General features: G+C 44.5%; 1 protein-coding gene across 23 annotated transcripts in view; it reads right to left on the bottom strand.

Annotated features, from left to right (window-relative positions):
- Positions 1–24,956, bottom strand: part of PLCB4 (phospholipase C beta 4) — a 183,701-nt gene that overhangs the window by 147,603 nt on the left and 11,142 nt on the right. For 17 of the 23 annotated variants that reach the window (XM_088665578.1, XM_088665585.1, XM_035110090.3 and 14 more), the window contains exon 2: positions 15,071–15,126. The gene's annotated coding sequence lies outside the window, so the exon portion shown is untranslated. Of the gene's footprint in view, positions 1–15,070; positions 15,127–19,089; positions 19,368–21,172; positions 21,420–21,665; positions 21,718–24,956 lie in introns of those variants that run through there. The other 6 variants (XM_088665581.1, XM_088665574.1, XM_088665590.1 and 3 more) reach the window with 3 other exon arrangements.

Below are 24,956 nucleotides of genomic sequence, written 5' to 3'. Positions count from 1 at the left end.
TATAGCCTCTCTCTATAACGGCTGAATTTAAAAAGGACGGTGAGAAACTTTTCCTTGCCTTTACACTTTCCTGGGCAACCAGCCGGGAGCCGCTGACAGCATCCTGACAATAGCACGGTCCAGCTACTCACCCTGTCAATATAGTGCGAGCATTGGGATTGCACCCCCTGGTGCAATTCAAAAAGATGGAGTGCAATGTACAGATTTGTATGCCAGTACACTCACCCCAAATACATGAGGTGGAGGGTGCCCACAAGCCCTCTGCTCCTTCATAGCTTGGCTTGTTTGTGAAGTGACTCCCATTTCTGCCAAAGCTGGTTTTAGGACTTTGAGCACTCTACTCCGCAGAACAATTCCACAGCCCCTCTCTTAATGCACAACTGACCTTAATCTTTGAACCCTGCAGCGTACGGAAAGCTAAAAAGTAGAAAGTGCTGAGCCGCAGAGCCAGAGCTGGAATGAAGCTCCACTTAAGGGAATCCTGAAATCGCAAGAGGATTGGACTTGATTATTCTTAAGTCTGACATGACAGATGGTCTATCTGGAAGGAAGGAGATCCCATAACAGCCCGGAAGGAAGGAGGAGATCCCATAACAAACTACTTGGAAGAAAGTCTCATCCAATTCAATGCTGCATTCTGAGCAAAAGTGTATGAGATGGCAGCCTTTACTGGTAAGTATTTATTTGACAACAATATTCAAGGATAGCTTCAGTCAACGTTGCTTCATTTAAGACCATTTATGGCAACAAAACTATATAAATGTGGCAATCAGCGTGCCAATTAGTAACTGTTAAAGGGGCTTTTGTTCAGCCAGAACTCAGATCCGGCACCTCTCAGGTGGGCTCCATTGCCATTATAAAAGAACAAGGGAGGTGTTCATGGTGAGTTCTTTTTTCTATAAAAATTAGCACTGACTATTACTATCACAAAACACAGTCAAATTTTATTGTAAGAGCAATATTATTCATATTAATAATCTCAAGGGTAGAAACCATGGTTTCACTACATGGGAGCTCAATCTTGAGTTCAAAACTCCTGGAAATGTCTCATTCAGACTTGACCTAACCATGTCACTTTCCCCCAGGGAAAACCCCATATTTAATGCTGAATCAGAGCAAGTATAAATCAGGTTTTATCTGGACTGTGGTTTGCTCTTACTGTCAGAAAGCTTTTCGGAATGTTTAGTCGGAATCTCCTTTCTTGCAACTTGAAGCCATTGGTTCGAGTCCTACCCTCCAGAGCAGGAGAAAACAAGCATCCTCCCTCATCCATGTGACAGCCCTTATGATATTTGAAGATGGCTATCATATCTCCTCACAGTCTCCTCTTTTCCAGGTTAAACATACCCAGCTCCTTCAAGCACTACTCATAAGGCTTAGTTTCCAGACCCTTGATCATCTTGGCTGCTCTCCTCTGCACATGTTCCAGCTTGTCAAAAATCCTTCTTAAATTGCAGTGTCCATAACTGGACACAGCATTTCCTCAGCAAAGGACAACCAGAAAAGTAGACACACCCTAAGACAGTGGCATCCAAACTTTTTTCAAAGAGGGCTAGATTTGATGAAGTGAAGGGCCGTGGGGGCCAACCAAAGGGCCAAGCAAAGTTGGTGAACTTTTTTTAGGATTGAGCTTTTTTATGATTTCACCCCAAAGTTGTTGAGCTTTTTTTAGGGTTGACATTGTTGAACTTCTTTTAGGATTGAAGTGGTTGAGGTTTTTTAGGGGCCGAATTAGGCCCCCAAGCTGGACTTTGGACATGCCTGCCCTAAAATGAGAATACGCAAGGTGGCAATAGAACAGTTCTAACCCGGGGAGAAGGAAGCAGGTGGGGGGGGGGGCTGAAAGAGAAAGAGATTGAGGATAAAATGTTGGGAATACAGCAGGGGAGAGAAAGGGGTGAGCAAAATTTAGAATGTGACAAAACAGGAGTGGGGTGAGGAGGAATTGAGATGATTTTTATAGGTGGATTAAACACGGTCTGAACTCGGAATGCAATAAGGAGCTGGCTGAAATCTCTGGAGACACCGATTCCAAGGAAAGGGGGGAGAACTAGCTTTTAGGGTGGCAAGAAATCGAAGAAGATTATGGAAATAAATTATGAATATTTTTGGGTAAAAGGTTAGAGAATATTGGGTAATAAAGGTAAAGAGAAGTAAGTTGGGTAAATGGTTAAAAAGAAGTTATAAATTGGAAGAAAGAAGGTAATCTTAGATTTGGAAACTGCAATAATTAGTAATTGATAAGGAACTCAAGAAGGGGAAATGAGGAAGTCCGAAATATTTGGATTAGAAATGGGAGAATATTATAATGTTTTATGCCTTTTTATTTTTAATTTGGGCCTTCCCCCCCTATCTTTCCTTCATACTCCTATATATAATGAATAAGAATGATTTAAGAAACTATATGATATTTTGATGAGATTTGGAAATGGTAAATTATAAACAAGGATTGTAAGAAAGGGAAGTGAAGATGTTGGAAGAAGTCTTTTTGCATTGTCTTTTTGCATTTTGTATTTTTGTACCCTTTTTTTAAAGAAATTGTTTTTGTTTTGTTTTTCTTCTTTTTTTCTCTATGTAAAATCCAATAAAAATTGTTTTTTTAAAAAAAAAAATAGAACAGTTCTAACCCAGTACGAATAGGCCTGACAGCTCTATGCTTTGAAACCCTTTACTCTAACCTGTTCCTGCTGTAACCAAATACTGTGAATAATCTTTGCTGATGACATTAAATTTTCTGGGGAATGAGGGGGTCACTGGGTGCTGCAGGGCAAGGGGGACTGGTGTTTTTGAGTTCTGAATTTACAGTATGATTTCATTTTATTTTTGGGGGGGCCTGTTCTGAAACTCAATAAAAATATACAGTATATGTTCAAAAAAATCTCACTGTAAGAAACAGTGAGATGAATTCTGAACCGTTTAGCTTTCCCATGGATCACTGTGGTAGCTTTCATTAGCATAATTGAGAGCATATTTTATTCTGACCTTTGTAAAAGCTCTCATTTCCCAAACGTGATGGATACTGAATTGCTTTTTCTGAACAAATAACCATCATTTCCTATGGGAAAGCTGCCAATTATACGCAGGAGGAAAAGGCTGTATCAGATAACATATAGACATTCGGAAAGTGAGCAGAGTTTTGACAATTCTAACCTTGAAGTCAAGTATCAATAAACTGTACTTTCGCTTAAACAAAATAAATAAATATATAGCTTTTGGTTTAAATTTTGTAACCATTTCTTAATCTCTCCTGCTAAAAGATGCAGCTAGGAAGTTTCAAATGGAGAGAAGAGCTAAGCCTCCTATGGGAGCGAGAACTTTTTTCTGCCAAACTTTGGCAAGAGTCGGAGAGTCCCTAGGGCAGAAGAAGATACCCTGACCCTTCATACCTTACCTACTCCTTTCCCCCATTTTCTTCCCAAGAAGAAAGTACCACAGCATCTTTCCCCCTCTGTGTGGATTATCCAGCCATCAGTGGTGGGGTTTGACAATGGTTCTCAAAGCCTGATGGGGGCTCAAGGCCACTTATGCCTCTTGGGCAAGAGAAGACAAATGAACTCCAAAAGACGTTGTGGGTGAGATGCAGGAGTGCCTTGTCTGGAGTCCAGTTCCCTGGCACTGAAGGTTTGAGTCCCACCTGTACTGCAGGGGGTTTTGCCCTTGTGATTCCCTCCAACTGTACAATTCTATGGTTCCTCCTCCTTGCTTGCCTCAACTTGGCATTGAGCCACTGGTATGGCATGATGCCCAGTAGTGTGGTTGGTCCTCCACAGTAGAAGAGGATCGTTTCCCTGACAGTGCCACCAAGGGGGAAGGGAATGAAGCATAATGGGAACCAGCATAATTGACCTCTGGTCTAAATGCCCTCCACTCAGCTCCACCACTCAGACAACTGATGTCTTGGAGAGGTGATTGAAAGTAATAAAACATAAAAAAACTAAGGTTGGCAATGGTGGTAGCCTTAATACTACAGGGTCCCTCAATCCTGCTCTTTATCAGAAAGCAGAGTCTAAATCTGGGCACTCCTCTCCAAACTGGGCTGTTACAAGCTGTGGCTGAGCAGTTGCAGGTTCAACACAGCCTGCTCTGCTCTTTCTCATTCCTGCTTTGCAGAGGGTTGGGCTAGATGGCCTTTGGGAGCATTTTCCAGCTCTCCAAATCTTGGATTCTATAAGCAGATTGATTCTGCCCTTCTAAGTCAAAGGAAGGCAAACTTACCCTGCCTGTTGTCTTCCCACTTGATGAGAATCAGCTTGTCCTAGTCTACTCTTTAAGGGACCCAGGTGGTGCTGTGGTTAAACCACTGAGCCTAGGGCTTGCTGATCAGAAGGTTGGCGGTTTGAATCCCTGTGACAGGGTGAGCTCCCGTTGCTCGGTCCCAGCTCCTGCCAACCTAGCAGTTCGAAAGCACGTCAAAATGCAAGTAGATAAATAGGAACCTCTACAGCGGGAAGGTAAATGGCGTTTCCATGTGCTGCTCTGGTTTGCCAGAAGCGGCTTTCTCATGCTGGCCACATGACCTGGAAGCTATACGCCAGCTCCCTCGGCCAATAATGCGAGATGAGCGTGCAACCCCAGAGTCGGTCACGACTGGACCTAATGGTCAGGGGTCCCTTTACCTTTACCTTTAGTCTACTCTTTAAATTAAGCAACATGCACTTATATTTAGGAAACAGCAGCAAGGGAGCTTGATATAATGTTTGTTTGTTTAATGATCTTCTGACAACGAGGTAGCCCGTGATTTAAAACCAGCCCAACTTGGAGGTGTGGTGAGGAATAGGGCCAAAACAAAACAATTCCATTGCATTTATTAAATTAGCAATCCTTGGCATTTCATGCCCTATTATCTCAAAACATGAATGAGCAGTGGCAGCGTATTTCCAGGGATCTCTCTGGTGCTGCAGCCTCACTTCATATTGCAGGGAAAGATAGGGATACAATTTCCCTTTGCCGCAAATGGCAGGCAACCCTGGCGCCAACTCTATAGGGCATCTCCCATCCCCTTAATAACTGTGAGGAGGGGGCCAGGCCCTCTCAATGTTGAGGAGGCGTGTGGCCTCCTCCCGACGATGTGACATCATACACATGACATCACACATGACATCACACACATGCAGTGCACTCTGGGCACTCTCAATCATGGGCACAAGTCAGCACCTCTGATAGGTTTTGGAAAGGTGGGGGGGGGCTTTTGGACCCTGTCGGGCTCCCTCCCTAAGCCAGGCAGAAGCTTCCCCCAACTTTGGGAAGGAGGCACCAGGCTATAATACTTTAATACTCCAATTTACCAGGAACATTTAGTGGACCAGCCTAGTCCTCCTAGTCAGTTGGCAGCACACCACTGAAATCTATGGCTTAAATACCAGGTATCCCTTAATGCTCAGATACATAAAGTGATGCCATGTAACCACAGAACCGAACTTAATTAAAAAGGATACCCTGGAGCACCTTCTCTCATGAAACCACCAGGCCCTTCCCCCTTTGCAAATATTGCGGGCAGCTTTTTATGTGAAGTCCTTATTGATTTTGCAAATTTATATTCTACCTCGTTGCAAAACTTTGAAGTGGCTTCCAATAACTCACAGTGAAATGTAATATGGTACTCTTAAGCAGCAACCCTTAGGAAAACCAAACACACCATCAACCCATTTTTTTTAAAACCCATCGTAAAAACTCCTGTAAAACAGTCAACAGTACAATTGCGGCCGCAGGGCTTCTGTGTGTTGGCCTTCACCCATTCGACCCCTGGAGAAGTGATGTAAGACAGGCAGCTACACTTGTCCTGGATGTTTTGCTAAGGTGCTCCAGTGCTATAGATCATGTCGACCGACTGTTTCATATAAATGTTAACTAGTACTGGAGAGAACACAGATCCCTATGGGACACAGCACAGCAATGATGAAGCTGACACAGGCATTCCACAGGTGCATCCATCCCAACAGAAATGAACTAATGAAGGGTTAGATCCAGGGCTGCAGTCAAAAGAGTAAAATGGGGCCACCATCCTCCCATCGAGCTACACCATTCTCAAGGCTGACCACATTATTCTGCCACCCGAAGCAGAAGACCGCACAAGCACCTCTCTCCAGGAGCAAAAATGCAGCAATGTTAAATTAACTCATAAGTTGCTAGGGTTTTGTTTTTTAACGACACTCAAAATCAGCAGCCCGGGGCTAGCTGCCTCAATCTGTCTAATGGTAGAGCCGCCTTAGGTTAGACCCTTGGCTACAAATACAGTTTCTAGCTGAAAATTAGGTTTGAGTCCATCCAAAAATTAGGTTTGAAATTGGGTCTGGCTGCAACTTGACCGTTGCCCTTTAAAAGGCAGCAGCAAGCTGCACCCAGGTCAAAGCAAATTAGACAAAAGTAGATCCAGCCCCTTCCACCCTCTCTTCACAAGAGTCAAAATAGCACATTATGACTCTCCAAGCCCAAACCGGCTAAAATGCCTGTCTTCAATATTAAGAGAGCAACTGCCAGAATTGTCCTCCGTGTGCAACCTGCTGATCAAACTTTACTTTGTGTGGGACAGCTCAGTTGGTAGAACATAAGACTCTTAATCTCAGGGTTGTGGGTTAGTGCCTCATTCTGGCTTAAAAGATTCCTACATTTCAGGGGGCTGGACTAGATGACTCTTGTGGTCCCTTACAACCCTACAATTCTATGACACACTTATGGCACCAAAGACTGATAGTTTGCATTTCTTAGTGCAGAAAGTATTGATCTGATGTGTAGAGATGTTTCCTATTCTAATTAATTCAAGAGGGTTCTGGAAGCTTCTCTATATGAAATAAACAAGCAAAAGGTTCATGATGTTTGGGTTATTCCTTCAGAGAAGCTGAGTACAGCTGGTTTAAATTGGTTCTCTTATCTCTTTTGTCAAGGTCATTCTGACTATAAAAGTAGGGCCAGGAGGAGCCTGGGTTTCACTTTCTCGTTCTTTCTATTTCCCCCCTCCTGATGTGGTGTTCTGTAAATACAGTCATACCTCTGTTTACTACCACAATTGGTTCCGGGGAGCTAGTTGCTCCCCGAGTTTGTCGCTCCCCGAGGCACGCTTCTGCGCATGTGCGAAGCGCCGATAGAGCACTTCTGCGCATGCACGCGCTGCACAAATCAACTCCCACCTGGAAACCAATGTCCCCACTGTGGAAGGACGTGTAGATCCAGAATTGGCCTCCACAGTCACCTACGGACCCATTGTTAAAATCGTGTTTATGGAAGACAATCTTACTCGGCTATGAGTGATTGCCAAAGAAGAAGAAAGCTTGCTGTAAAAACTTAATGGTGAGTTCTGGTACCCTTTTTCCTAGCTCATTGCGCAAAGGTACATTCTGTCTACTTTTGTGTGCCTGACATTATTTTAAAAATGATAGAAGCCTGAATTACGCATACAGCCAATTTGCTGGGCAGCTGGGTCGTGTAGTTCAATTAAGAGAGCTGCTGCTACTTAATTACTGCTTGCTTGGCAGCTCTCTGTTATCGGCAACATTACCAGTACTGTAAAACCATACGTTGCTTTTAAATCCCCAATATAGAAGCACACCTTGGTTCCCAAACAGCTTAGTTGCTGAACAAATCGGCTCCTGAACGCTGCAAACCCAGAAGTGAGTGATTCAGTTTGCGAACGTTTTTCAGAAGCCGAATGTCTGACGCAGCTTCCACTTGAAGCTGCACCTTGGTTTTTGAACGGTTGCGGGAGTCGAACTGACTCCCGGAACAGATTAAGTTCTAGAACCAAGGTACCACTGCATGATTCTCTTTGATTCCTTAGATCTAGAGGTGAGACTTCTGCAGTGTGGATTTTCTATTCAGGATGTTTTAAAAAATCAGTTCATATGGAAAAGGGTCATTAGTATGCAGAGCACTAACTGCTTGTTTTACGAGATAGCTTGCTTGGGGAAGTCTCCTCACTGGAGAAGAAGATTAACCACCCAGAGGATAAAGATGTGGCATATTTAGAAGGGGTTCCAGGGAGGGAGGAAGCAAAGGCAAAGAAGGAGTGGGGGGGGGAGAGAAACAAGAATTAGGCTGTGGGCAAATTTCACCATGGTGACTTAGGGCACAGCTTGAGAGGAAGGAAAAGGCAGCAATCTGAGGTCTAGCCACCACAGTGGCAAATCAAGGGGAGGGGTTTAACTGAAGGGGGGAGAGGCCCACCTGATGATAAAGGGATTAATAGGGAAGTAAGACTGCTTAAGGGACGCGGGTGGCGCTGTGGGTTGAACTACAGAGCCTAGGGCTTGCTGATCAGAAAGTTGGTGGTTCGAATCCCCACAACAGGGTGAGCTCCCGTTGCTCGGTCCCAGCTCCTGCCAACCTAGCAGTTCGAAAGCAGGTCAAAGTGCAAGTAGATAAATAGGTGCCGCTACAGCGGGAAGGTAAACGGCGTTTCTGTGTGCTGCTCTGGTTCGCCAGAAGCGGCTTTGTCATGCTGGCCACATGACCTGGAAGCTGTACGCCGGTTCCCTCGACCAATAACGCGAGATGAGCGCCGCAACCCCAGAGTCGGTCACGACTAGACCTAATGGTCAGGGGTCCCTTTACCTTTACCTTTAAGACTGCTTAAATAAATAGATGGGATGGGAAGAACTCTAAATGCATCAGGGTGAAGAGCTTGCCAGACAGGGAAGCCCTAGGTTACATAGTGGGAGGGGGACACGAGTGGCGCTGTAGTCTAAACCACTGAGCCTCTTGGGTTGCTGATCAGAAAATTGTCAGTTCAAATCCCTGCTCTGTCCTAGCTCCTGCCAACCTAGCAGTTCGAAAGCACACTACTGCAAGTAGATAGAGGTACCACTGTGACGGGGAGGTAAACAGCGTTTCTGTCCGCCCTGGCAATTGTCACGGTGTCTCATTGCTCCAGAAGTGGTTTAGTCCTGCTGGCCACATGACCCGGAAAGCTGTCTGTGGACAAACGCCGGCTCCCTCGGCCTAAAAAGCGAGATGAGTGCTGCACCCCATAATTGCCTTTGGCTGGACTTTACCGTCCAGGGCTACTTTACATAGTGGGAAGGGATAAGCTCTCACACTGCTCTTATTGTTAATTGGATTAAATAGGTGTATTTAACTGGAACACTGCTATGTGTGCGCTGCATCCTGCAACTCTGAGATCCATTTTACTGCCACTCAGGCGTTAGAGCTAACAAGATAACAAAAAAACAAACTTTGTCCCCCTTTTGCAGGCCAGGGACATACAAACAGACACTCCACAACAAACAAACAAACAAACAAACAGGGAGAGGGGTACAATTCGCTGGGGAGCAAAAGTTTTTCACAAGACATTGCACACTTTTGGCTCAGCCCCAATTAGATCTCCAGTTGCACTGAAGGGAAGTGCTTGCAAAACTGGACCGAGAAGAATAGTTTTTTAAAAAATAAAAATAAAAAAAGCAAAATTCATAACCAAATTAAGGGAGAATCACGGTGATGGGCATTCCTGCTGGCCAACTGGCATTGCAAACGCATCAGATGGCATTGCAACAGACATAGAGAAAGCCCTGCCAGAGGGCTTTGCTTGATAATGCCACATCTTGGCAGCACCCAATCGGAGGCACCGGCAGGCTGGGGGGAGGGGGGTGGTGAGGCCCACTGTGAAAGCTCTTATTGCAGGAGACTGTTGCATTGAGCTCCTGCTTGCTGCTCCCTCTCCGCACAGAATGCCCAGCAGATGTTTCCCGGCAGTTTGCTTCCCAAATCAGATCCTCTGTTCCAAACCCAGCCTTTTTTTATACCCTTTCACCTCTGCGTTTCACTGCTTCGCCCTCAAGTTTTACTAGGCTGCGTTTGATTTTTGTTTTAATCTCCTCTCTGTCTCAGGGAGCTCTATGGGATTCCCACCGCCTCCGGGTCTTCCCAATCCCTTCCCTCTCTGCTTTCCTTTTCCCTTCTATTCCTAAGGCTCCCTGAGCTGCCTATGATTTGTCTGTGTGGTTAGCTACTCCTAACCCATGCCCCTTCTCTCTCTGCCCCACATTTCTACTACCCAGGTTGTCCCCTGCTACTCTCCGTCTCCTGTTTCTTCCACTCCCTCTGTTCTCCGGTCAACTTCTCCATGCGCCCCCTCCAACCATCACTTAACCCACCCCTACGATGCCCATAGGGAGCACGCAGTGGTTCCCACACCCCCCCCCCCCGGGGACACACTCTCAGAATTTTTAAAAAAATTGCTTGCCCCACACTGAATATTCTTACGGGTAAGAAATACACTGGAAAACGAAAAGAAACAAACTCCTAGCAGAGTGCTTGGTTTATAAGAAAGAACGCAACTATTTTATAATATGATCACGGAACACCCAGAAATTATAAAACAATGCAACTACCTAAGAACACAGATCGCTCCCAAAATATAATAATAAACAAGCCTCTTGCATATGTATCTTAAGCATGTATTTGAACACAAGGTGTGATTTTGCTTTTGCCGGGTCATCAAATTTATATTAGATCTGAACCGAGACAAACAAACTCTCATCTCATCATCCACACAAAGAACCCTTTCTCTTTTCGGATCTTTCATATCTGTCAGAGTTGAAAATCCCTGTTCGTAACAATATGTCGGGGAGAACTGTAGAAGAATAGACAATGCTCTCAAAGAGAGGCATGTTTGTGGTTGCATATCCCCTCCTGAAAAAAAATATTTTTGATCCGATACAATTCTACACTGATATGTTTAAATGTTTCTTTGATTGTCCTTGGATCTTCCTGCCACATTTGCCAACCTATCCTCCCACCCCGTTTGAGAACCACTGGCTTAAGAATGGCAACTTAAACTGATGGAATATGCGCAGTTTATAGAATAAGAAGAACATAACATTTAAAGAAGATTGGAAAATGTTTATTGATTATATGGAGGGAAACTTGTGTATATTTGAAAACGTGGGCAGCATTAAGATAAATTTAACAGTGTAAATAAGTTTTGATAGATGTAATAATGGAACACTGAATTGTTTAGTTTATATAAAATACGCAGGGATTTATGTTATGCAAAATGAACCATGGAAAGAGAAGAAGGGAAGTCATTGATATTTTAAGGTTGTTTAAATGAATATTCTAAAATGTAAAACAGAAAATTTAATAAAAATTATGGGGGGGGGAGAACCACTGGCTTAAACCACTGGTGTGTTCTGCCACTGCATGCTACTTTTCTGCATTTCTGCAATCTGCCAGTTTCCCCCTCACACTAAGACCCTTTAAGCTGCCATCTTGTCGTACCAGGGGGTGGTGATCAAATGACAGGCTTTGCCCCCCCTTCCCACCGCCAACATTTTTTTTCCTGATGTCTATCATTTTAGAAGGTTCCAAGGGAGGGCATGATTTCCACCACCACCCCTGCCAGGGCCTGGATATCTCCTTAGATGGACTAGCCCTATCATCCACCAATGCCTTTTAGGACATGCAGTGACTGTCCACAGACTCCTGCTGGCTGCCAGCAAGAGAATTCTTCCTATGGGTACAGTCAAATCAACATTCCTTGTTTCCCTAGAGCAGGCACAAGCAGGGTGATGTTACTCCAGTCAGTGTAACTTCCTGTTCCACTGGTCTGGAACATCCTCCCTCTGCATGTGACCTGGGAGATGGGCGTAGATAAAAGTAAAGGGCCCCTGGACAGTTAAGTCAAGTCAAAGGCGACTATGGGGTTGCAGCGCTCATCTCACTTTCAGGCAGAGGGAGCCGGCATTTGTCCACAGACAGCTTTGCCGGTCATGTGGCCAGCATGACTAAACTGCTTCTGGTGCAACAGAACACTGTGACAGAAACCACGCAAACGCCATTTACCTTCCCGTCGCAGCGATACCCCTTTATCTACTTGCACTGGCATGCTTTCAAATTGCTAGGTTGGCAGGAGCTAGGACAGCAATGGGAGCTCACCCTGTCATGGGGATTCAAACCTTCGACCTTCTGATCAGCAAGCCCAAGGGGCTCAGTGGTTTAGACCACAGCGCCACCTGCGTACCTAGATGGGTGTGCTTTTGGTTGACTCCATAAAAGAGCCAAGTCATGCAGCCTTTTTCTCAGTGTTGATTTCCTTGCTTCACTTGCTCACTTATCTTGCAGTTCTTTTGCAACCATTTTGTCGTGTTAATGTAATTTTGCTGTCTGCTGACTCTCAGCCAGCAGCACATGAGTTCAGTCTCCATTTGAGATGAACTCACTCTTTATGTAACTACTAAGTAAAGCCTGCCTTTCAGGGATCAAATTGTGAACTGAAATGTGAGTAAACATTTTGTTACTTTAGTCAGAAAGACTCTTGTGTCTTTATTCTTTTAAAAGGGATTAAAGGGGACACCAGGAAATAATCTTAACTAAGAGATTCAAATGAATCTGCAAACTAGCTTCCAGCTATATTGGTGTGAGTGAAGGAAGCATAATACTTAGAATCATAGAGTTAGAAGAGACCACAAGGGCCATCCAGTCCAACCCCCTGCCAAGCAGGAAACACCATCAAAGCATTCTTGACATATGCCTGTCAATCCTCTGCTTAAAGACCTCCAAAGAAGGAGACTACACCACACTCTTTGGTAGCAAATTCCACTGCCGAACAGCTCTTACTGTCAGGAAGTTCTTCCTAATGTTTAGGTGGAATACTTATCTAATACTGTATATCCTTTCCTACTTTCCTTAACATTCCTACACTTCCATGCTTTTTCTGTCTGCTGGACATGTTTCTAATGAAAGAGAGTCACTGAGGAGTCAGCAGTCACCATTTAGGAATGAGAAAACGAGAGAGAGAGATTTTAGGAGAGCTGAAGTCACTCCCAAAACTAAATTTAAATAATATTCTTTTAAAAAAACCTAAAAGTAAAGTATGAAACTAAAAAGTTACCTTCTGCAAATCCCTGTCCACACATACACAACCTAGGATCTACTGAGCCAGACACCAGCTTCCCAGGTGTTTGGGCAGTATCAGGTATGTAGCAAAACTTAAAGATATATCTAATTATTGCCGGGCCACTTTCCATTGCCGATGGACTGGTTTGTTGGCTTCCCGAGTACCAAATCACACAGGCCTGATTGACAGAAATCAGATGGAATTTGTATAACAGACACAAATTGCCCTTACGTTACAGAAATTGCCAGAAGCATCCTTCATCAACTAAACTGCTTCGTCATTCTGTAACACAGAATTATTCTGAACCTTATGTAGACACCTCGAGTCTCATTTGACGACAAGCATGCAAAATCCAGCTACATTCTTTGGACTGATGAATCCTTCCCCCCTGCCATCTCTTCTTTTAAATCCCCAGTACGCAGACTTCGTTCCTGCTAGGCACATCAAATTCAGTAAACATCTAAAATACTAATGAGATGCCGTTCTGTTCTGGCATGTTTTATATTTATAGACATATAAATGAAAACCTACTCAAACACACACTGGTCCAAGGTCTGCATGTCACATTAAAGGTAAAGGGTAAAGGTAAAGGTAAAGGTAAAGAGTCGTGGACGACTCTGGGGTTCCGGCGCTCATCTCGCTTTATTGGCCAAGGGAGCCGGCGTACAGCTTCCAGGTCATGTGGCCAGCATGACAAAGCCGCTTCTGGCAAACCAGAGCAGCACACAGAAATGCCATTTACCTTCCCGCCAGAGCGGTACCTATTTATCTACTTGCACTTCATGCTTTCAAACTGCTAGGTTGCCAGGAGCAGGGACCAAGCAATGGGAGCTCACCCAATCACGGGGATTCGAACTGCCGACCTTCTGATTGGCAAGCCCTAGGCTCAGTGGTTTAACCCACAGCGCCACCCGCCTCCCTTATAGCATTAAAAAATAAGCCCAACTATAGTTGAATGTGAATGGGTATCAATTCCTGCTCAAAAAGTTCCCAGGGTGCACCTCCCATTCTCCTGTTGTTGTTATGCCACAAATGAAACAAGCCAGGATCTGGCTTGCGGTGTCATCTTGGCCTCCAAGAAAATCACAAGCAAAAAGCCAAGAACAAACCTCGATTACTGTTCATTGCTTGGAGAGAAACAAACCAGAAGTTCGGACAACAGGACAAGCCAGACTCTTGCTTGTTTCGTCTGCAGCATGATGGAAGTAAGAGTGGAAGAGGAGCACTGCAGGAACTTTTAAGCAGCAGGCACCGGCATAGTATTTATGTTCATTGAACCATAGTTTGTTTCAAACCAGGGCCGTCTTAAGCATATCTGGAGCCCTGGCACCATGGTGCGAAGATCCCTCTGGCACCCCCCTCCGTTTCCCAGCACGGCTGTCTGGTGGGTGCAGCGCGGCGCCCCCAGCGGCCTGGCGCCCTGGCGCATTGCGCCACCCAGCCTTGCCTTAGGGCCGGCCCTGTTTCAAACTACAGTTTAGTGTGACATGATAACCAGGCCATTACCTACAAAACCTTCAATGCCTCAGGCTGTCAAATCCCACTGAGTGGCAAAACCTAATTCTTAACCAGAGTTGAAACACACAGTGATGAATTGTGTGTGAAGCACAATCCGTAAGAAGCCAAACTTGAAGAGCTGGGCACACACACATTTCTTGATTACTTTAAAAACATAAATAAATAAATGTAGGTTTAGGGGGAGCCAATCTGGATCGGGACCTGGGAGGGGGGCTTAAACCTTTCCCCACCCCCTGCCACAATTCTGATCCAGATTGTGGAACTCAAATTGGAGCTCCCCACTGCAGTGCAAACATGTCCACCGTTTACTTTTTAAAAGCAGCTGATGCCTCATCCAATAAGGGAGAAAACATGCTACAGGAGATTTGGGGGAAGTTGCCCCTGAAGATGCTGCTGAACTACATCTCCCATCAACCCTAGTCGGCACAGACTGTAGTTATGACTGAAGGGAGCTGTAGTCCAACAGCTGGAGATCCAAAGGCTCACCCCTCCCTGTGCTACAGCTGCAAAAAGTACAGAAAAAGGGCAGCTTTGTATTCTGTTTATTCAGAGACAGAGGAGCAAGGAAAGGAGAGAACGTTGGTTTCAACCATTCCTAACAGCCCCCAATCAAACCTCTCTCTGAGAAAGAGGCCCATTTTTATTTCCACTTCCACGTACCAGGAGGTGCCACCATTTCTCAGTACACTGCAAGTTTTCAGTTAGATTACATGAGAGGTTACCTACCTTTTCAATCAAGATCACATCTTAGAAGCTCTCGCTGTGAAGAACAGCTCTTTTGCCTATGGGGAAAAAAAACAAAGACAAGAAGCAGTGAAAAATGTGGCGTGGCGAAGTTCACAGTGCTCTAAATTAAATTGCATTTCCACAATTGATATTTACGGCGCTGTTCAAAACACAAACTTGGGCATCTCCCCATTAATGACATCAAGTGATAGCCAAGGGCACAATCAAAGGTTTAATTGCTGATTGCAACAGGAGTTAAGCATGCACTTAAACCTAATGAAATAAAATGAGGCCAGGGCAGGCTGGTGTCCCAAGATTTTAGTGCATCCTTAAAACGTAATTTGATCTGAATTCGGCCAACATTTCACATTGCTCCATGCAGGTCTAACAGCCTAAAAAGTGATGTTGAGAGTGTGGCTATTCAGTCCTTTGCTATAACAATAGCAGGGGGTGGGGAGAAAGCAGGGCCAGCACTTTAGTCCATGAGGAAGGGGTTAACCTAGGCATCCCCAAACTGCCGCTCTCCAGATGTTTTGGCCTACAACTCCCATGATCCCTAGCTAACAGGACCAGTGGTTGGGGAAGATGGGAATTGTAGTCCTGGAGGGCCAAAGTTTGGGGATGCCTGGGTTAACCTCTTCCCCAACACAGCAGTCCCACTGACAATCCTCAGTCACTATCACCACCCCTGAAATTGCTTTTTTTCCCAGGACGCCTCTGCAGGAAGCAATGGGAACTTTCCTCCTAGGTAGGACTAACAGTAGATTGGGTGATTGCAGTGTGGGGAAAGCGTCCCGCTGTGTCACAATCCAGGTCTTGCTTGCTTCTTCGGTGGGGAGGCGCAAACACATGTCCGCTTTTCTTAAAGGGAAAAAGCTGCAGACACATTAACCTGCATCCACACATATGACATCACTTTCCGCTTCAGCTCCAAGCTGATGTTTGTGAGCCTTTGACCTGTCCATTTCTCTGCCCGGCTCCCCACATCTCAATTCCGTTTGTTTTCACTGCAAACTCTCATGCTAGTATTCAGCACCATTAGATAAGCATCTGGGCTGCGGCCTGGGAGACCAGGGTTCAAACCCACACTCAGCAATGAAACTAGGTGAAGGACCTTGAGCCTAAACTGCCTCACTGGGCTGTTGTGAGAATAAAATGGGCAGAATGGCAAATTGTCTTTCCTGCCTTGAGCTCCTTGGGGGAAAGGAAGAATGTAAATGGAAAAAATAAAATAAAAAGCACATGAATTCAAACTGTACCCCAGTCTCATTTACACGGAGTGTTTAAAAGCCAGCTTCACCCAAGTTAGGTACTCCCAAACTTAGTTGAGTAGCACATGCCCAAACCAATAATTGGAGTGCATCCGTCACTGTCCAAAAAAATAATACTGTAATAGCACAGAAAGCTGGGGCTGAGTCAAATTACATCCTGGAGCTTTGCAGCCCCTTTCCGAGGCTGCCAAACACAATGAACAGACTCCTTTCAGAGATGCAACAAGAATACCCACCTCCCTCTGTCCCTGTGCTGCACTGCAGCCTTGCAGCGCAGGGCTGGAAGCAAGACAAGTGCACTTTGCCTGAGAGCAACGGTCTCTCTCCTGTGCTGAAGTCTTGCAGCATGACACTGAAAGACAGCAAGCATCACCCTGTTGCCTAGACAACAGGGAGATGCTTTAAAGCACTCTTCCACGGCTCCTCGCCCAGAGCCAGAAGCTTCTCAGAGCCAAGATAAAACGGCAGAGAGGTCCGCGGCAGTGCATTGCCATGGTTGTGCACAACCACAGGAGAGCCAAAATGAAATTAAAGGGTGGTGGGCCACATTTTGCACTCCACAATCCCCCCCCCACTTTCCCCACTATCATGTGTGGCAAATGATTCAGCTCCACCTTCCACGAAATAGCTACCAATGAAGCAAAAGGGCAGAACTAGCTCACGGGCTCTGGGCAAGAGCCTCTGCTCAGCATGTAGGTCCCGAGTTCTCTTTTTTCATTTATATAATTTTTATTAATTTTTCTCTTTTACAATTTTAAATACTCATTTAAACATCCTTAAAATAAAAATGACTTCCCTTCTTCTCTTTCCATGGTTCATTTTACAATATCAAAAATCCCTGCATATTTTACAAAAACTGAACCACAGTCATACCTCGACATCCAAACACTTCAACTTCCGAAAGTTTCGACTTCCAAAGTCGACAACCCCAAAAGTCTTTTCGCTGCACACGCGTTCTGCACCTACACAGAAGCACAAAATCACGCTTCGTGCAGGCGCCGACTGCGCGCTTCGACATCCGAAAACCTCGACTTACGAAGACGGCCGCGGAACGGATCATCTTTGTAAGTCGAGGTACCACTACATTCAGTATTCCATTATCACAGCCATCAAAACTTATTTACACTGTTGAATTCATCTTAATGCTGTCAAAGTTTTCAATCTTCAGACAGGGCTGAGAATGTCCCCTATATTAAACCCCAGAAAGCCACTACCTTTCAGTCAAGACAATGGTGAGTTAAATGGGCCCATGGTCTAACATGGCATAATGCAGACTCCTGTGTCACTGGGGGCCACTTCAGACTCCCCCAACCTCCAAATAGCGTTAGGCAAGAACTCTCTTGACTTTTATGGTCATACGTGCTGGGAAATGGAGTCCCAACAACATCTAGAGGGCACCATGTTGAGGAAGTCTAGACTAAAGAAACACCAAATCCCATGGAGAGGATTGCCAAGAGGTTCATATCTCCCACAACAATGAATCATCGTATTGTAGCATGGGAAGGGATCCCAAGGGTCATCTAGTCCAACCCCCTGCAATGCAGGAATCTCAACTACAGCATCCATGGCCATCCAACCTCTGTTTAAAAACCTCCAAGGAGGACTTATACAGTATGAGTCTGAATCAGATAAGTGCTGGAGATGTAATAAAGTTGAGGATACGTTTTATCATATGTGGGGGACTTGTAAAAGGGTAAAAGAGTATTGGAAAATGATATATAATGAATTGGGGGGGAATGTTTAAAAGTACATTTCCAAGAGAGAGAGAGAGAGAGAGAGAGAGAGAGAGAGAGAGAGAGAGAGAGAGAGAGAGAGAGTCCTTTTTGTTGGGGATATTTCAGATGAAAATTCCCTGGTGTCAAAAAAAGGTTATGTATGCCGCTACTACGGCCCATGTTTTGCTAGTCCAAAAATGGAAAACGAGTGACGTCCCAAAGAAGAATGGCCTTAAACTGATGGAAAACATACAGCTTGCAGATTTAACATATAGAATAAGAGAACAAGAAGAATGTACGTTTAAAGAAGACTGGAAAGTATTTATTGTATAGGTAAAAATTGTGCACTTTAAAAAACACTGGTAGTATTAAGATAAATTCAATAGTGTAAATAAGTTTTGATGGATGTAACTATGGGATACAGTGGTACCTCTGGTTAAGAACTTAATTTTTTTTCCGGAGGTCCGTTCTTAACCTGAAACTGTTCTTAACTTGAAGCATCACTTTAGCTAATGGGGCCTCCTGCTGCCGCCGGGCCGCCGGAGCACAATTTCTGTTCTCATCCTGAAGCAAAGTTCTTAACCTGAGGTACTATTTCTGGGTTAGCGGAGTTTGTAACCTGAAGCGTTTGTAACCCAAGGTACCACTGTACTGAATGGTTTAGTGCATGTAAAATATGCAGGGATGTATGGTATGCAAAGTGAACATGGAAAGAGAAGGGGGGAAGTCATTGATTTAAGGTTGTTTAAATGAATATTTTGAAATGCAAATTAGAAGGAGTGTCTCCACCCCCATCGTTCTGCCCAGACACTGAGGTCCAGCTCCGAGGGCCTTCTGGGGCGGTTCCCTCACTGTGAGATGTGAGGTTACAGGGAACCAGGCAAAGGGCCTTCTTGGTGGTAGCACCCATCCTGTGGAACGCCCTCCCATCAGATGTCAAGGAAATAAACTATCTGACTTTTAGAAGACATCAGAAGACAACCCTGTCTAGGGAAATTTTTAATGTTTGAAGTTTTATTGTGTTTACAATTACCTGTTGGAAGCCGTCCAGAGTGGCAAGGGAGGCCTGGGCAGATGGATGGGGTATAAGTAATAAATTGTTGTTGTTGTTGTTGTTGTTGTTGTTGTTGTTGTTGTTGTTGTAAATGTATTTACGTCCCTATTTTCATTAGAAAAATGTTGGAGGGTGTGATGTCCTTATAGACCAAAACAGTTTGGTTGGCTGCCACCAGCAATCTTCCCCTCACAACCATTTCTGATTCTATAATGCAGTTGTTTTCACAGCATGGACACATTTTTTAATGCATTGTTCTAATTTGTAAAGGAAAAGGGGAGAGGGAGAGAGGGTAAAGTCACTGAAGCACATTGTCTCCATGGTTTGGCAGCAACAGAACACCAGGACTGGCTCCTCTTGTCAAGTTTATATGACAAAGCATGATTATGCAATTGACAAATGATAATAGTTCCCTTGTACAGTTCAATATTCGCTTAATTTAAGGCTCTGCAGAGAACAGGCAATCACAAACATGGCCAGAGGGAGATACAGATTTGGGGGGAATGTGAGTGAAAGTGAAATGACTTCTCTTATCATCTAGTTAATTAAGTCTGACAGTGACCAGGTCCTTGCAAACGCAGCCATGAAACATAACTGAATTATGTCCCTGGCTGCAGGAAGACTCATGCCCCCATTACTTATGCAGGGAGATGCAAAAGGCAAGGGGCAGATATCCCTGCCCACACAGTTTGCCTATTCTAGCTGACATGACCTGGCAGGAATTGCCTGTTTTGTACCTCCTCGGGACTTATATTTATACACAGCACCATAACAGTGTGCAAGGGAAGAAGCCAAAGAAGACAGTCTGCAAATACTATTTGTCAAGATGGTAAAATAAGATTGCTTTCAACAACAACAACAACAACAACAACAACAACAACAACAACAACAACAACAACAACAACAACAACTGCAAATAATTTAGAAATCACCTTCAATGTTTAATAGCCAACCCTGCATAGAACTGAATTTCAGGTAAATAAAAATGGCATTTTCAAACAGATATTTGAGGTTTTCCAGCCTTGCTATCTGTGGGCAGACACAGCTTCCATAAACACACTGCTAAAAGCAAATAAACCATAAACACGCTGCAAAAGGAGAGAAAATTACAGCCACCATCTACAAACAACATGTCTCTATAGTATACTCAGCAGAGATTATTTCACCACATTCAAGCTGAAATGCACTTCTTCTTCCCTGGAATGGTGCACCTTTCATTAGCAAAGATCAACCGGAGCTTGCACTGTTCGATCACACAACACCCATTATAACCACAACTATCATAAGATGCCCACAAGTCAGATCTTATCTTCCCACTAGCAAACTTCACCAATCATTCAACTAAAATAAACCACATGACAATTGCTGGTTTTTAGATTGTCACATCTTTTCTACACCCCCCCCCCAGTTCCCACCTGCTCCCAGTCACTTGCACGATTCCAGCTACATTCTGCTTAGAGGTTATCAACATTTGGGGTTTCATCCTGCACAAGGGGTCAAGCAGGAAAGACAGGTGTGTCAATTGTTTGCAAAATCTGCCTCCCTTCCTTCTGCTGCCATATATTGCCCATGGTGCATGGAATCAGCGCTTTTGCCCAACACAGCTGCTCCCCCACCCAACCCCTAAACGGACTTTTAGCAGTAAAGAAAATTGCCAGAAGAATGTACCTGAAAGTAGGGATATCGTCTAACCTCCCTCCAATCAAATCTGAATGAATGCCCAGTGAACAGCCAACCTCCCTACAAGCTTTGTGCAAAGACGTCGGAAAGAATGTTCAATGAGCAGGTCACCTGGAAACGACCTTTTTTGTTTGTTTGATCGTCTCACTTTAAAGCTGCCGGGTTCTGTTTTCACTGCTGGACATGACGGGCCTTCCGTCTGATCCATCAGGGCTCTTAACTATGATGTGTAAGCCATCCCTGCATTTACATTACAATCTCAGGCAGGAAGAGATATAGATGTCTACAGGCTGTATGAAACGCATCCTCCGCTCCTCCACATGCAGCTGCTGGGTGACCTTGGGCTAGTCACACTTCTCTGAAGTCTCTCAGCCCCACTCACCTCACAGAGTGTTTGTTGTGGGGGAGGAAGGGAAAGGAGAATGTTAGCCGCTTTGAGACTCCTTCGGGTAGTGGTAAAGCGGGATATCAAATCCAAACTCTTCTTCTTCTTCTTTCCTCCCCGGTCAACAACCAAGAGGCTTCCTTCATTTGCACCATCATGCTTCTAAATCTCACCCGACAAGCTTGCAGCTTTTGCAAGCACTTTAGGAAGAGGTGCCCAGTATCACATCAGCAGCAGCCAAGACCTGTGTGCTACGTGAAGGAGACGGAGACGGCACCTCAGGTTTCAATTCTTTCCCATTCCTCCATCCTTTCCAAACAGCTCCAGACAATTAGTGTAAATAAAGATAACAATAATTAAAACTTGCTGGTCTTCAGGGAAAAGAGATGAGGGAACAAGCTTCCTTCCATTTCCTGTTGCATCCCAACTAATTGTTAATTGCTTTCTTAAATACTTTTGTGGGCAGAAAGTAATGTGTTTTTCAACTTACATTTATTTTCTAGTCCACAGCACTTCAAGGATATTGAAGAGTTAGTTGTGCTCCTATGAGGAGGAGGAGGGGTATGTGTGTGTGTGTGTGTGTGTGTGAATGCTTTTTTTATAAACAAAAAACAAAAACACAACAACTCCTAAGGCTCATGCTGTATCTTTCTCGGCCACATTTTCCCATACACTTACTTCAAGGTTATAAAAACTTTCATTTCTATTTGCCAAGTTCATGGGAGTAAAGCACAAGATGCTGTCTCACAATTCAAGAGGCCGCCTCGCCTATCTTGCTTTGGCTACTAATTTGTTTCAACGTTTGGGGCAAAAAAGGTGTATCGGCTGGTGAGAGAAGCCAAAATTAATCCCACACCTGAAGGACTGGATAAAAAAAATCCAATTTTATTACATTTTAAAACCATTAAGGAAGGCACTTCCTTAAACTGACATCTGGATGCAACACAAACCTGTTTTAATCTATGAAAGGTTGGGGAAATATTCTGGACAGGATTCCATGGCTTAGACCTTATTGGTCTGTTTTGTTGTCCCATCCCTAGTTCACCCCCCCCCCCAAAAAAAAAAACACCCAACAACACAGAGTTTATGCTTCCCCCCCTTGATTTTTTAATTTTTATTTTATTTTTGTACCGGTAGTTCTGCAAATTTAGGAGTTCCCCTAAGGCTGTGAAAGGGGCACTCCAAACTCTCAAAGAAAATACAGTACAAGCACCTATTTAATATGTTCTTTTTTAAAAAAGAAAAAGAAACCAGAGGTTTAATCACAGTTAAGCTTTTCAAGTGCCCAAGATGAACAGGTTCACAGGAGCAATGTGTTGGCGAAAAGAAAACTTAACACATTGTTGCTTTGTTCTTTACTGCTGCACTAAAAAGAAGTTTCAGGAAGTGGATTAAAATTTAAACGTTGTTCAAACAATCACAACAATGCTTCATTTATAAAACCCTGTCATGGTTGCTATGGGTGAAAAGACATATTATTTACACACATACACAGAGAAAAGTACAAAAATATATGGGGGGTGGGAGGGATTTTCCAACTGTTTGTCAACTGCTTCTGCAAGCAAATTGGATTAGGGACAATCATCAGATGGCCTTCCTATTTGTCTGGCAAACAAACCGGCTGCACACTCACTGAGGAGAGAGAGCTACAGATTGCTGTGTAAATCTGACTGGCTTGAACCAGAGGATTTCTCCCTTCTCAAGGAAATTGCCACACTTCAGCGGGAAAGCAGTGGCTGGAGGAAGGTCCGAAAGCACACAATACTGTACTCAAATAACTTTCTCTTCTGCCTACTATTCCAGCACAATTCAAACCTCACAGCAAACCATGGTTGTAGGAAGCTTGCTTATGATAGCTCAGCATCATGTCTGAGCTGGCAAACCATGGTTTAATATCAGCTCGCTGAGACAATTAAAAAAACCATAGTTTGAAGTAGGTTTGCAAACCATTACTTCATCCTGAACTCAGGCACTGGCCGAGGATCTCAGGATACAAAAGGGGCCCTCATCAGCCCAACTTGTCTTCCAGGTACTAACTGCCATGTCTGACTTGCATCTGCAGCAACCAGCTAGCCAGCTGCCTCCACCCCCACTTCTCTGCCTCATCTGGGCTCCGAGAGCCGTTTTGGGCAAAGTTTGAGCCTGGCATTCCCTGTGAGACAGCTGTGGAGCTACTAGGCCTGGTAGCTATGCTCTGCCTGTACAGTTAGAGGCAGAAATGTCTCTGATCTGTAGTTTTCGGAAACTGCAGGAGGGGAGAGTGATCTGGTTGGCCACTGTGAGAACCAAATGGGCCTTTGGCCTGATCCAGCAGGCTGTCTCTTATGTCCTTGTGAAAATGTCTCCCTTGCTGCCACAGGAAACCCGATCGGAGACACAGGCAATGCACACAGAATGACTAACTGTGAAACAAAGGGAACACACACACACACACACACACACACACACCCTGGTCATTTCTCAGAGCCCAGATGCAAAGGGAGGTGGTAGGAAAGCAGCCAGTACTGCCATGAAGTGGCAAAGGCTGCTTCCTGGGTGGAGGGGGGAAGGAGGCTGCTGGGAATGCAGTGTGGCTCCCCCCGCCGCCACCCAGAAAGCTGCCCGCCGTGGGTGGTTTGCTCTACCCACCATGGGCGTCTCGCTCTGCCCCCATGGGTGTCTCACCCCCTGGGATGCTCACCATGGCCCCCCCCCTGGGATGTTTGCCCCGCCCCTATGCACCTCTCCAGGTGCTGGAGCAGCTAGCTCTGCCTCTGCGCTAGTGTCTAAAAGCCACTACCAGGCTTTTTTTAAAGATGACTTTTGCATCTTGTTCTCTCCACTTTTTATACTCCCATCAGTCTTAATTTATTCCTAAGACACTACCCAGGAAACATTTGCATGTTTTATCTTTACAGCCACCAATAAACTGAATGAAAACATCATGACTAATTGTAGCCATGTGTTTCATATAAGATAGACTCCAGTTGGTAAAATATGTTAATCCCCAGGGATAGGGGCCTACTATAATGAATTCTTTAGGGTACTGGATTCTCAGGAGATGGGGAAATGTGTGTTGTGAAGGGGAGAGAGAGCCTAGCGTTTGTACTTCCTTGGGGAAAGAAGTAATTTCTCTTCTCGTTCATTTCTGTGAATTAATCAGTTTGAAAGATATGTACTAGCAAACCCCTCAAGAGCCCCGTGGAATAAATGCAGAAAAAACACAACCAGTAGTGGAATGCTACTGAATTATTTTTCAGCAACAATAACAAAAATGACTTACTTGGGATCATTTAAAAAACATATGCTTGCTGTCTACATTATCTAATAACAGATGCCACAAGTTGACTGGGGGGGGGGGGCAGGGAGCCTGCCAAGTTTAAAGATGGGGGTTAAAGAAGTACCATGAAGAATTTAAAAATGGGGAGAGGAGGCTCCATTGCTCACTGTTGCAAGACTTTTATCTTAGCTCTATGCTTTTTGGAGTGAACTGAACCTTTTTTTGAGAGCGCTGAACAGAGATAATGGACAAACACAGAATAATATTCAATTATACTGTTGAGCAGCACACACACAAAAAAATAGGAGGGGGGAGAATAAAGCAACAAGACAAACTTCTTACATCTCTCTTAGAGGGCCTTTTTACTGACAGTCAGATCAGGTGAGAGCATGGAACATGTTAGCGTTATATCACAACTGGATGAACCATTTCAGAAAGCTAGTGAAAAACAGCGGGCTTGAGCAGCCACGTTACAACACATTTATACTACACATCGCGAAAAGTGCTGTTTGTCAAAATGCA

Source organism: Zootoca vivipara, chromosome 3, assembly GCF_965207765.1.
Source record: "Zootoca vivipara chromosome 3, rZooViv2.hap1.1, whole genome shotgun sequence".
Classification (NCBI taxonomy): Eukaryota; Metazoa; Chordata; class Lepidosauria; order Squamata; family Lacertidae; genus Zootoca; species Zootoca vivipara.
Note: the sequence above shows the minus strand (reverse complement) of the source record. Positions and strands in the feature narration are given on the sequence as shown.